The sequence below is a fragment of the Nicotiana tabacum genome, chromosome 12 (assembly GCF_000715075.1).
Source record: "Nicotiana tabacum cultivar K326 chromosome 12, ASM71507v2, whole genome shotgun sequence".
Taxonomy (NCBI): Eukaryota; Viridiplantae; Streptophyta; class Magnoliopsida; order Solanales; family Solanaceae; genus Nicotiana; species Nicotiana tabacum.
Window position 1 is genome coordinate 92,008,473 of NC_134091.1, and position 13,865 is coordinate 92,022,337.

At 36.8% G+C, this 13,865-nt stretch overlaps 1 long non-coding RNA gene across 1 annotated transcript; it reads left to right on the forward strand.

Annotated features, from left to right (window-relative positions):
- The first annotated feature begins 8,186 nt into the window (after nt 1-8,186).
- On the forward strand, nt 8,187-11,205 carry LOC142167434 (uncharacterized). The gene is made up of 5 exons (XR_012697572.1): nt 8,187-8,372; nt 8,923-8,969; nt 9,482-9,595; nt 10,184-10,230; nt 10,977-11,205. It is a non-coding gene; the product is annotated as an uncharacterized LOC142167434 (long non-coding RNA).
- The last annotated feature ends 2,660 nt before the right edge of the window (nt 11,206-13,865 follow it).

Sequence of the window (13,865 nt, forward strand, 5' to 3'; positions counted from 1 at the left end):
CGAGTTTCGGGGCTGTTTGGCATGTTATACGAGATAGAACAGCTGGGCAGATACATAATATCGCAGGTTTGTTTATTTGGTCATATTTTAAGTTGGGGAGCTCGGGTTTGGGCGATTTTGTAGGCGATTTTCACCACATGAATTGGGATAAGTGTTCTAAACTTGGTTTTGGTTATATTTCATGAATCCATCTTCGTTTTTGGCATTTGATTGATGATTTTAAAGTGAAATTTGGGGGGTTTTGTCGAAAATTTCATAAAGTGAATTTTTGAGTTTTGAATATCGATTTAGAGCTGGATTTGAGTGAGACCAGTATGGTTGGACTCGTATCGAATGGGTGTTCGGATTTTATGAATTTTATCGGGTTTCAAGGTGCGGGACCGGGGTTGACATTTTTGGTTGACTTTTTAGTTTTCTTTAAAGATCGAAACCTTATTATTCGATTTTTTTTATGATTTTTATTTATGATATGAGGTTATTTTGACTATATTTGAGCCGTCCGGAGGTTGTTTCACATAAGAAGGTTATTTTAGAGTATCGGTTTAGCCTCTTTGGGGTAAGTATCTTGTCTAACTTTGTGTGGAGGAAACTACCCCCTTAGGATTCGAGTTGATTGTGCTATTTGTGTTACGTGAAAGTCGTGTACACAAGATGACGAGTAGGTACACGTGCTATGTGTGGTATTTGACCGATTTAGGTTATCTAGACTCTTTCCATGTCTTTAATTGAATTGTCATGACGTGTTATATCTCTTATTGTTAATCTACTCTTACATGCTCTATTTGACGTTGTTAGCACTTATTGTACCTCTTACTTGTTATTTTGCCTTTATATGCTTTAGTTGAAGTTATTGCCTTCCTTATGGCCTTGTTACCTCTTAATTGTTGAGTCACTTCCATGACTCCGTGCCTATTTGCTACTTGTCTTAACTGTTTTACTTGCACACCTTAGTTGTCACGCGCTTTACTTGTCCTTTTTTTGTAATATTTGTTGCATTCATTTTATTATTACGTGGTTCCTTTATTGTTGTGTATTCATACCCTTTGATTGTAAAAATTCTTGTAAATTGAGTTATTAGATTGTTGTTGATAATTTAAATTGCTTGTGGATCGGGTTGCGCGGCGCAACTGGTGAAATAAGAGAGGATTGTGATATTGAAATACGGTGGGATCTGGTTGTGCGCCGAAACAGGTGAAATAAGGGAGGATTGTGATATTGAAATACGATGGGATTGAGTTGCGCGCCGCAACATATAAAATAAAGGAGGATTGTGATATAGAAATACGGTGGGATCGGGTTGCGCGTCGCAACGGGTAAAATAAGGGAGAATTGTGATATTAAAATAATGTGGGATCAGGTTGCGCGCCGCAACGGATGAAATAAGGGAGGATTGTGATATTAAAATACGGTGGGATCAGGTTGCACGCCGCAACAGGTGAAATAAGGGAGGATTATGATATTGATATATGATGATACGGTGGAATCAGGTTGCGCGCCGCAATGATTTGTGTACGTAATACTTGATATTGCTTATTGATACTATGGTGGAATAAGGGAGGATTATGATATTAATAAATGATGATACGGTGGGATCGGGTTGCACACCGCAACGGATTGTGTGTTATATAGTTGTTGTTGTTATGTCTTGTGTGAGTCATGCATCCTACGTGAACTGTTGTATTACTTCAAGGTGTCAATATGTGCTTCCGTGGTTACTTGGTGAACTGATTTTCAAGATGAATTTACTGCGCAGAGTCATTATCTCATACCCTGCTTAGTTGTTGGTAACATAACGATTTTAAATAAAAAGAATTATTAACATGCTTACCTTATGTAAGTCTTAAGTTAACACTCGTCGTTTCATTCGGTACTTTACTATTCTTAATAGTTGTCATATTTTACTTTGATTGATTTCTCAACTTAAACTCTTTACCCTATCTGATGTTTTTACTTTACTTAAAAATTATTATTATGTTTTAATTTAACAAATTCTATATTTAATTCAGTAGCTTATCCGATGCTTTATTTTATTTGAAAAATATTATTTTCTTCACCTAAATGATTTCTAGAATAAACATATTTTCTTATTTGATTCCCTACTTTATTCAAGGTTATTATTATTCCTTATCATATATAAATAAATCTCTTGAACATTTTAATAAGCATTTGACGCAGATATAAGGTACATGGTGGCACGTGGGTTTTGCCATGCGAAAGTGATTTGGAAAAATGTGGGCACGAGATGCCATACGTGTAAGATTTGAAAGTTGAAACTTATGATTTGAGATTATGAGGTACCTTAGGTAATTCTTGTTGTAAATTGTGTATTAGGAACGATTTGATTGATTGAGTTGCCATCCGTTTCTTTACTACCCGCCTACTTCTTGTTGCCATTCGTGTTTTTATCATCTTCACTGTTGATTGTAAATTTGTGATCCTTCTGTTGTTGGTCTTACATTGATGTTCTTTCCATGGTTAGCTTTACGTTATATCATGCATAGGTTTTCATGTCTGGTAGGTGTCTTGACCTGGACTCGTCACTACTCTACCGAGGTTAGGCTTGATACTTACTGGGTATCGTTGTGGTGTACCTATACTACTCTTCTGCATATTTTTGTGCAGATCCAAGTACTTTTGATCGAGTTGGATTTAGACTTATGCATGTACGGCTGGAGACTTCAAGGTATACCTCCTTGACATTTGCAGGCTCTGAAGTCACCTTCTGTTGTATTTCATTTCCATTGTTCCCATTACTCTGGGACAATAATGTATTATTATTTCTAGTGACTCTTAGCAAACCTTATGACTTATACTACTAGTTTTGGGATATTGTATCATGTTGAGATTGTTGGCTTATTATATAAACTTTTGTTTCATGCTTAATAGTTATTTGGTTAAAAATCTATTATTTAATCAGCATGTGTTAGGCTTACCTAGTGTTAGAAACTAGGTGCCATCACGACATCCTACAGAGAGAAATTGGGGTCGCGACAATTAACCTTCCCTTACGAACAAAATACATTAGTGTTTTTCTTACAAATTCATTTTTTTTATTTATAATTTTTTTGACAATAAAATATAGTTTACTAAGCTATAAATTCCACCAAAAATATTTATAATTTTATTTTATCAGTATATATATATTTAATTATTTATTCATGTAGTTGATTTTTTTGTCTTTTCTATATTAACTAAATATATAAATTTATTGGTATTTTATTTATAACCGCACGAAGCGCGAAACAATTCCATAATTTCTTGATAAAGTGAATAGGAGATTCTGCAAGATTCCAAGTGGTTCGAAATTAAATTATAGTTAATTGATTGGTTGATCGTTTGAATGCCTTAATGTTGATCAAAGTATTAACATATAGGAAATATTCTACATTAAAAGTACTCTAGTTATGGTGCAAAATATCACGACCCGAAATCAAGTGACCGACACCCGACACACTACCCAATATGAGTGAACCAACTCATACAAGAATATCTATCTATATGCCTAATAGATGTATGTGGAAGCCTTTTTGAAAACATAATCATTTTAAATGGTTAAAACTATACATAAAACAAAATCTTTAAATGCATCATTTTCAATAGTTGAAAATACATAAGGATAACAATATATCTCCTTCATTTCATGATTTATGAATAACCATCAATTACAACCCCAAAAGAATATTAATAGTCTATGGAATCTCAAAGATATAAAAATTAATTAAGTACTTAGGACAACCCCAACCAAAGAAAGTAAGATCAACGTGACAGCTACAACGGAATAGAAGTGGTGCCTCACCATACACCTCTAAAAGAGAGTCATCCTAGCCTCATCCACGTATCAAGTACCATGCCTCATCTTGAAATATGTAAAGTAAGCGGGACCCATGAGAGCTGATGTCACGACCCAAATCTCATCACATGGGTCGTGATGACACATAATCTCTAAAACTAGGCAAGCCGATCACTTAGAAATATCTAAATGAATAGAACATGATATAAAAGGACATAATATTAATAGAAAAACAGAAATAGAGTCAACACATGCCAAAATGGCAGTACTCAAGATAACTTCTCAGAACTAGGTAGTATAGAGTCATAAGATCTACGTAGAATACATATCAATTCTAGAAGAGTACAATACTATTTGAAATACATAAACAGTATAAACGAAGTAAAGAGGGTGACTCTGAGAACGAAACAACAGGGATACCTTGATGTCTCAAAATATCTCAAGCACGCCTCTCTAGCGATCTGCACGGTCAGAAGTACCTGAATCTACGCAAAGAATGTGCAGAAGAGTAGTATGAGTACACCATTGTCGGTACCCAGTAAGTATCAAGACTAACCTCGGTGAAGTAGTGACGAGGTTCATGTCATGTGATACTCACTAGTCAAAAACTTGTGCAATATATCAATAACTAACAACATAATATATATATAAGTAAGGACAATATCAACAATTTTGTAGAGCATATGAGAACTACTCAATGTAGAAAAACTTATTTTTAGTCAAAAAATCGTCAAAGAAGTGGGGCATGTAATAGCATGTCAAATTAACTAACAGCTCATTATAAATACAAGACAGAAGCATTCAATAAACATGTAAGAAACAAAAATATCAACCCCGTTTCACACATAAACAAAATCAAGAAATGCACCCACGAATTATCCATAATATCATTAATAATACTATCCTTATTTCGCCGCATACGCATCACAATGAAATGCCTCCCTTATATTGTCGCACGCGCATAAGCCACCCTTATCTCGCCGTATGCGCGTCACAATGAAATTCGTCCCTTATACCCCACACAACATCAATCAACCAGCGTAATATGTTCGTATATTCCACAATATCACAAAAATAACAATACCCAAAGTTTCATCAAGATATAAGCTCACAACTTAACAACAAAGTGCATAAGGACATGATAATGACATAAAAGTGCGGAGAAGTGTTCAACAAGAAAGCATGACTACCACTAAGTCAAATGTTGCGATCATGATCATGTAATCACAAAGTGATTTAAGTATGTTTCATATAAGTAACATTATCAAATTATGGCATATTAATAGCCTACGATCTAACCCGGTCGTAAATCACATATAGCACCCGTGTACACTCGTCACCTCGTGCACATATCACTTATCACATAACACAATTAGGAAATTAAGACTAAATCATATGGGATATTTTCCACACAAGGTTAGGCAAGATACTTACATCAAATAAGTCAAATCAATACTCTAAAAAGCCCTTGCCCGTCGAATCGACCTCTAATTGGGTGAAATCTAGCTAAAACCAACTCAATAAAATGAAACACGACTATAAAATTTGATTCTAATTAATAAAGCTCCGATCTTTATTAAAAATAAAAAAATTCATCCAAAAGGTTAATCTGGGCCCGCCTCCCAGAACCCGACAAAAGTCATAAATCCCGAATGCCCATTCGAATACGATTCCCACCGTGTAAGCTTCATCCAAATCCCACTTGAAATCGGGGTTCAAATCCCTAATTTTTATTTTTAAAATGTTTTGCCAAAATTACTAATTTCTTCACTTAGATTCATCATTCAAATGCTAAAATTAAGGATGGAATCATGAATAATAGTCAAATCCGAGTTACAAACACTTACCCCAATCTAAATCATGAAAATTCCTTATACAATCGCCTAATCCGAGCTCCAAATCTCAAAATATGATAAAATAACTCAAACCTCGAAATAAAGTTATTTAAGTCTGCCCAGGGGTCCCCTTCGCGATCGTGGGACCTACGTCACGATAGTGAAGAACAAATCAAACATTGGCCAAAAATCATCTTTTGCGAACGCATTCTGGCACCCGCGAACGTGATGTGCACCTCCAGTAGCCTACGCGAACGCTGTCCCCCACCCACGAACGCGAAGGCCAAAAGCTTGGCGACCCTATCCAGCCTTCCCTTTACGCGAACACGACACCTAGGATGCGAACACGATGACCACTGCCCTCTATGCTTTGCGAACGCAACAGCCACATCAAAAACACGAAGGGCAAATCACCAGCCACCCAAAACACACTCCGCGATCACGATGAGTACCTGAACACTAGAAATCAGCAACTCCAAACATGAGTGAAATGGTTTGAAACTCATATGAAACACACCCAAGGACTCCGGGACCCCATCCAATCATACCAATAAATTCCAAAATATAACAAGGACCTACTCGAGGCCTCACATCACAAAAAATAATATCAAAACCACGAATTGCACACCAATTCAAGCTTAATGAACTAATCCAAATTTCTGAATTCCAAACTTCTGTCGAACATGCCTAAACAACTCGGAATGCCACCAAATTTTATACAAGTAATAAATCACCATACGAGCCTATTCCAAGGCTCAGAATCCCAAACGGACATCGATAACCACAAAGTCAACTATGGGTTAAACCTATGAACTTCTAAACCTTCAAACTTCCAACTTTTGCCAATTAGAGCCAAATCAACCTAAGAACCTACGATTACAAATTCGGACATATGCCTAAGTTCAAAACCACCATACGAGCATAACGGAACTATAAAAACTCTGATCTGAGGTCAAATATATAAAAGTCAAATTTAGTCAACTCTTTCAACCTAAGCTTCCAAACTAGGAACTAAGTGTTCCAATTCAATCCACAACCTCCTTGAAACCAAACCAACCATTCTCGTAAGTCACATAACAACAAATATACCTATAGGGAGCATCAAATAGGGGAACAGAACTCAAATACAAAAAAAATACCGGCCAGGTCGTTACATTCTCCCCCTCTTAAACAAACGTTCATCCTCGAACGAGTATAAGAACATACTTGAAGTGCCAAAAAGATGAGCATATTGTCTTCACATAACATGCTCAGTCACCCAACGCCTCCTCGACCATTTGACCTCTCCACTACACCTTCACCGATGCAATATTCTTTGACCTCAGTTTTTGAACCTGTTTGTCCAAAATGATTATCGGTTCCTCAATATAAGTCAAATCCTTATCAAATTGAACCGAGCTAAAATCTAACACATGTGACGGATCCTCATAGTACTACCGGAGCATGGAAACATAGAACACTAGATAAAATCCCGATAAGTTGGGTGGCAAAGCAAGTCTATAGGCCACCTCACCAACTCTCTCTAGAACCTCTAAAAGAACCAATATACGAAGGATCCAACTTGCGCTTCTTCCCGAACTTAATCACACCCTTATGGGTGAAACTTTGAGTAGAACTCTCTCACCCACCATGAATGTCACATAACGAGCCTTCCTATCAGCATAACTCTTCTGCCTAGATTGCGTTGCATGAAGCCGTTCATGAATCAATTTTACCTTTTTCCAAAGCATCGCGAACCAAATCAGTGCCCAAAAATCTAGCCTCTAAAGAAAACCACCCGGTCTCTGATGCTCATACTTCACCTACTGACAGTTCAAATGCCAAGAAACATATTCCACAATATCTTTCTTTATCCTCCGCCACCAATAGTGCTTTCTCAAATCATGGTACACCTTCGCACCCCGATGAATGGAATACCGCGAACTATGGGCCTCCTCAATGATACACCCCATACTTTTGACGTTGATTGTGTCTTTAGTTGACTAACATAAGCTCGGAGAGTTTAAAATCCCTCTAAAAGGTTAAAAGAGGTTTATTGAGGTGATAAGTAAGGTTTGTAAGAATTCAGGGTTATACGAATCAAAGAAAAATACTTTTCGCCGAAATTTGCCAAAGGGAAGTGGATTGCCATAGCCGTACTTTTGGGGTAAGAATAAAAGTGCTTGATATGATAAACAGGTCTTGTTATAAGGTATTTAAATCATACAATATTCATATGTTAAGCTTTGAATTCAAGTAAATTGTAAAACTAAATTTTGCAAAAGTTGCCCAAGATACGTTCATAATCTTACTGAAATTTGGGTCTGATGTCACTGAGTTTTTCTCTCAATGTACAGGGAGTTATGGGGTGATCCACCCACCAAATTGAATCTTTACAAGTCTAGTTTCCAACTCATTAAACTATTTATCGATATGACATTGTAATAGAGAGAGATATTCTCATTTTTGCAAGACTGTACTAGCAGCTCCCTATGGAACCCACTTTTGACGGTGGAAATTTTCAGATATATACAAATGCCTACAGTCCGTTTTCATTCGTATTTTTAACTATTTCCAGACCCAAAACACTCCCAAACCCTCTCTAGAGTTCTCATATGATCCAAGGCCAAACTCAAAGGCTACCAAGTGAATCTAACCCCAAGAATCTTTTGGTGCTAGCTAAGAGTAGCTCTAGTGCACCGTGGTGACGTTGAAGGTTGTTCTAAGTGAGAGTAAATTCATGTTTCGATCTGATCTTGGTGATTGAGGTAAGATATTTCTTCCTCCATATTTTATTGTTCTTGTAAAATCCATGGCTAAGTTATAAGTTCGAAAACCCATGAGGTAAAGCCCGTAAATTGTAGTTATGTTTGGTTATCGAGTATGTGACTATTTTGAAGATGCTTTAAGGTATGTTGTGGCTGGAAAATTGGTGCAGTAACTTATGTAGGTTGTTGTTGCTGATATGGGAATATTTTTGAAGAAAGAAAATAGCTTAAAATTATAATTTGTTAATCGTAAAATCGAGCTGGCCGCTCGCTATGATTGTTGAATTGTTTAAAGAGCTTGATGAGAATGTTATTGTTGTTGAGCCGTTCGTTTGAAACCATATTATGATATTGAATTGATGTATATTGGTAGTTAATGAATAAGTAAAATTAGAAGATAAATTAGAGTTGAAAGGTTATCTTGTTATTAAGTTACCATTGTTAAAGACTATGGAAGTTCTACGCACGCAAAGTATTCGATGATATATCTAAATGAAATGACTAATAGTTTATTGAGTTGCTATTGATCCAAATCATTTGTATAATGTAGATTGTCGTTCATTAAGCATTCGATGACTTATGAGCTATCGACACAAAGTATGTAAGGCTACTTTCTTTCTTGGCATGACTTGATTAAAATATTCCATTTGAAATAATCTTTATATGTACGGTCTTGCATTGCGGTCGGTCTTGCATTGAACTTATATATGTACCTACTTTACTTTATCGAGCCACGCTATAGTCGGCCGGGTACGACACCTATTGTGAAACTACTGGTTAGTTGGGTATTACCGAGCCCTTTGTGGTTGGGTACGACCGAGTCCTATTAAGGTGGGGTACGATCGAGTCCTTTTCGAGGCCAGAAACATTATGATATGATTTGATTTTCCCCATAGAGCGACTTGATACTATATTATATGGCCTCATTTAGTGGCATGAGTTTTACAAACATGCATATATATCCATGATTATTATAGTGTATGCCCTCAGAGCCTTGTTGTGAGTTTCAGATTGACTTCTGTACTCTTTCTTTACATTCCATATTTTATTTATATGCATACCTGCCTTACATATTCAGTACATCTTTTGTACTAAAGACCCCTTGTTAGGGCGTTGTTTCATGCATGCAGATACAGATAGCGACTCAGATGATACTTCACAATAGATGACTCAACTCAGTTAATAGTGCATCGTGGTGACGTTGAAGGTTATTCTAAGTGAGAGTAAGCTCATGTTTCGATTTGAACTTGGTGATTGTAGTAAGATATTGCATCCTCCATATTTTCTTGTGCTTGTAAAAGCCATGTCTAAGTTATAAGATTGAAAACCCGTGAGGTAAAGCCCGAAAATCGTAGTTATGTTTGGTTATCGAGTATGGAACTATTTCGAAGATGTTTTAAGGTATGTTGTGGCTGAGAAACTGGTGCAGTAGCTTGTGTAGGTTATTTTTTGCTGCTATGGACATATTTTTGAAGAAAGAAAATGGATTAAAATTATAGTTTGTTAATTGTAAAACCGAGCTGGCCGCTCGTTGTGATTGTTGAATTGTTTAAAGAGCTTGTTCAGAATGTTATTGTTGTTGAGCTGCTCTTTTGAAGCCATATTATGATATTGAATTGCTAGATATTGGGAGTTAATGAATAAGGAAAATAAGGAGATAAAGTAGAGTTGAAAGGTTATCTTGTTGTTGAGTTACCATTGTTAAAGTCTATGGAAATTCTGGGCATGAAAAATGTTTGATGAAATGTCTAAATGAAATGAAATAATAGTTTATTGAGTTGCTATTGATCCAAATCATTTGCATGATGCAGATTGTCGTTCATTAAGTGTTCGAGGACTTATGAGCTATCGACACAAGGTGTGTAAGGCTACTTTATTTCTCTGCATGACTTGATATAAATATTCTCTTTGAAATAATCTTCATATCGCAAGATTGAATAGTCTTAAGTCTTCCCTGACAAAGGATTGATCGTGTTCTTGTGTATTTCCTTCCGATGGCTTTCTTCCGAATTCATGATATCGCTTGTGGTTGAATATAGCTTATTACTTATGTCACTCCGAAAGGTTCAAAATGTGATCCCAATGAGTCCAGCATGCATCATATATATGTATCTATTTTACTCTACCGAGCCGCGCTATAGTCGGCCGGGTATGGCACCTATTGTGTAATCACTGATCAGTTGGGTTTTACCGAGCTCCACGTGGCCGGGTACGATTTTACCGAGCCCTATGATGGCCGGGTACGTTTTACCGAGCCTATTATGGCCGGGTACGATATGATGATGGTGATGCCCACAAAGGCGTATGTTTTAAAAGTTTATGTATATATATGTATGTGTCTTGATTTTTACAGACATGCATATATATATATATATATATATATATATATATATATATATATCATGATTGTGACAGTGTATGCCCTCAGAGGCTTGTTATGAGTTTCAGGTTGACTTCTGTACTCTCCTTCACATTCCATATTTTATTTGTATGCGTACATGCCTTACATATTCAATACATCTTTCATATTGATGACCCTTTGTTGAGGAGCTGCGTTTCATGCACGCAAAAACAGATAGTGATTTAGATGATACTTCACAATAGGTGACTCAACTCAGCTGAAGGTTGTCACGTTCCATTCTTCGGGAGCTGTCTAGTAAGCTGGTAGGTATGATGGTTGCATATATATACATAGTTGGGTATGGCGGGGCTTTGTCCTTACCTTATGATATTTATGTATTCCTTAAAGGCTTGTAAATATATGTTATATGTATTGATGGTCATGGCGGTCTTGTAGGCCCGTATGTATCATGTATATAAGCTTGTATATTATTTTGGGTCATTCTATGTCGAGTTTTCTTTCATGTTTTAATCAGATTATCTCGTGGTGGCCTTTTTGGCCCATCTACGCATGATAGCATGGTTATGGATGCACGGTATGTTGGTGCTCGGTGAGATAGGCCAAAGTGTCAGTCATGCCCCTCTGGTTTGGGGTGTGAAACTCAAGTATCAACTCTGGCAACCTATCCACATTAGGCATACAAATCCGGCCCTAAAGACTCAATACCCCATAATCTCCAATAGTAACCTCCTTAGCATCACCTTGCTACACTGTATCCCTTAGGACAAGCAAGTGGGGATCATCATATTGACGCGCCTTGAGACGCTCAACCAAGGACGACCGTGATACACAAGCAAGGACCCTGCTAGGCTCTAAAATATAAAACCTCACGAACATGTTGACCAAAGCCTAGACATCCAAAGCTAACGGTCTCTCCCCAGTTGGAATAAAATCAAGACTCCCCATGCTCTCTGCCTTCCTACTCAAAGCGTCGGCCACCATATTGGCCTTCCCGAGATGATAAAGAATGGTGATATCATAGTCCTTTAGTAGCTCTAACCACTTCCGTTGTCTCAAGTTGTTACACCCCATATTTTTGTACGTGAAAGTACGCCATAAGTAAATTGATAAAATTTTGGAAATGAGATGTTACATTCCGCATTTTCGTACATTAAAGTTTTGTCATAGGCTAATCGATGTAAGTTCGGGGAGGAAATTATTTTGAGATTATAAGTATTATGCTATTTCAAATAAGTGATAAGTAAATTCATGAAGGTAAGAGGGTAACTGAATCAAAAAAAAATAAGTTTCGTCAAAGTTTGGCAATTTCGGATAAAATACGGTCCGAGCTATAATACCTGGCATTTATGGACTAGTGCCATACAAGGTACCACATGACCATGATAGTAAGATGTATAAGGTGTGTTAAAAGTAAGTAGTATTTTAAGTAATTTGAGATAATTCTTAAATATGTGGGTAATTGATTAATTATTGGTTAGTGGGAGATTAATAAATTAATAATTAATTAGAATTGGATAAGCTTGATGGATCTTACCACCAACACGGCAGCCCATGAAGTGGTTAACAAAGCCACTAAGTGACTCATATAAGGTGTAGCAAGGTGTCACGTTATTCGAGTTCATAACAAGGTTAACATTTTCTTTAGCCTTCTAAACATAAATTGAACAAATATATTCACTTTAGCAATGCAAGCTAATGTTTGCTTACCCCCCCCCTTAAGGTTAGAAGAGACAGCATCACGTTTTAGAGAAATTGCATATGAGATTTACAATGGTCGGAGCTATAACATGAGATTTTGCGATTCTAAGGAAGTACGGTGCAATCTTTCTCAAGAATATCATATGAATTATTTCCTACTTCGATCTGCCATTATATGTTGTCGCTATTGACATGTGTTGGAAGGATTGTCAAGAAAATCGGCTCAGGTATGTTAAGGCTAAGCCCTTCCTTCATTTTGGCATGATCTCGTAATTACATGTGTTTGATAACGAGGCATAAAGAGAAGTTCATACTGTCGCGCCCCTCTTTCTCGCAAAATCGGGTTTTGACACGTGACAACTCTTTTAAAAGAATGTGTTAAAAGAGAGAGTCGTCACCTAACGCGTTTGAGGTGCGTTAGGACACCTATTTGCAAATAACTCTGGTTTAACCAGTTTGTGTCACCAAAGATCGGGTAAGGGCTCAAATTACCTCGAAGAGAAGGTGTTAGGCACTCTTCGAGGTCCATAACTGTGGGTCCCGGGCGAACTTGAATTATATGAATTAGTCAAATAGTCAGAGAGAAAAAACAAGAAGTTTTAAAACTATCATTATTAGAAAGTCCTTTAGTAAACACAGATAATTGGTTTAAAGACAAGATGAGGGGTCCTAAGTTTTTTAGCCTAAAGGATCACCCCGTGCGACATAAATAATACTTCATAACTCCCTCGAGGTGGGGTGTTACTCGTATTATTCAGCGGGCACAGACTATCATCTCCTGTGACCCAAATACTATCTTTAAGTTTTTACCTAAAGCGTACTAATTGATTCTAAACTGTGCCCTATGCGTGCACTACTCGTCCCATGCCTATGGACCAGGAGGCATTTGGACCTCTATTTTGGATGGTTTCTAGACTTAGCTTAGGCTGCTCAGAAATGATAAAACTAGGCGACATACAAAACAAGTTGAACTTCATGTAAAAAGTAATTAAGGGCTCAAGTTAGTCTCCACACTTAGACAACAAATGCACGCGAACAAATTTTCACATTAAACGTTAGACAATTTTCAGGATTGAGGCAAATTAAAGCCATTAGGCCCTGTAGACATGATTTATATGTGACCTTGGGATTCAAACATACAGGTAGTTTCAGATGCAAGATGCTACCTTTATAGACGTGATTTCTGAACAACTATACATTTTAGGGAATCTAGTATTGCGAGTTGATTGTTGAAATTACAGATTACAAGTAGTTAAACCTATAGACATGATTTTTAGGTGATTTATGTAGTAGTTGGCAGTGATAACTATTGAAATTACTCAGAATTACCCAGTTTGATCCTATAGGCATGCTTTCTAATAGCAGCAACGAAACAGTGTTGAAAGTTCAGTTTCACACTTGAAAGCGAGTGAATTACACTATAGGCATGATTT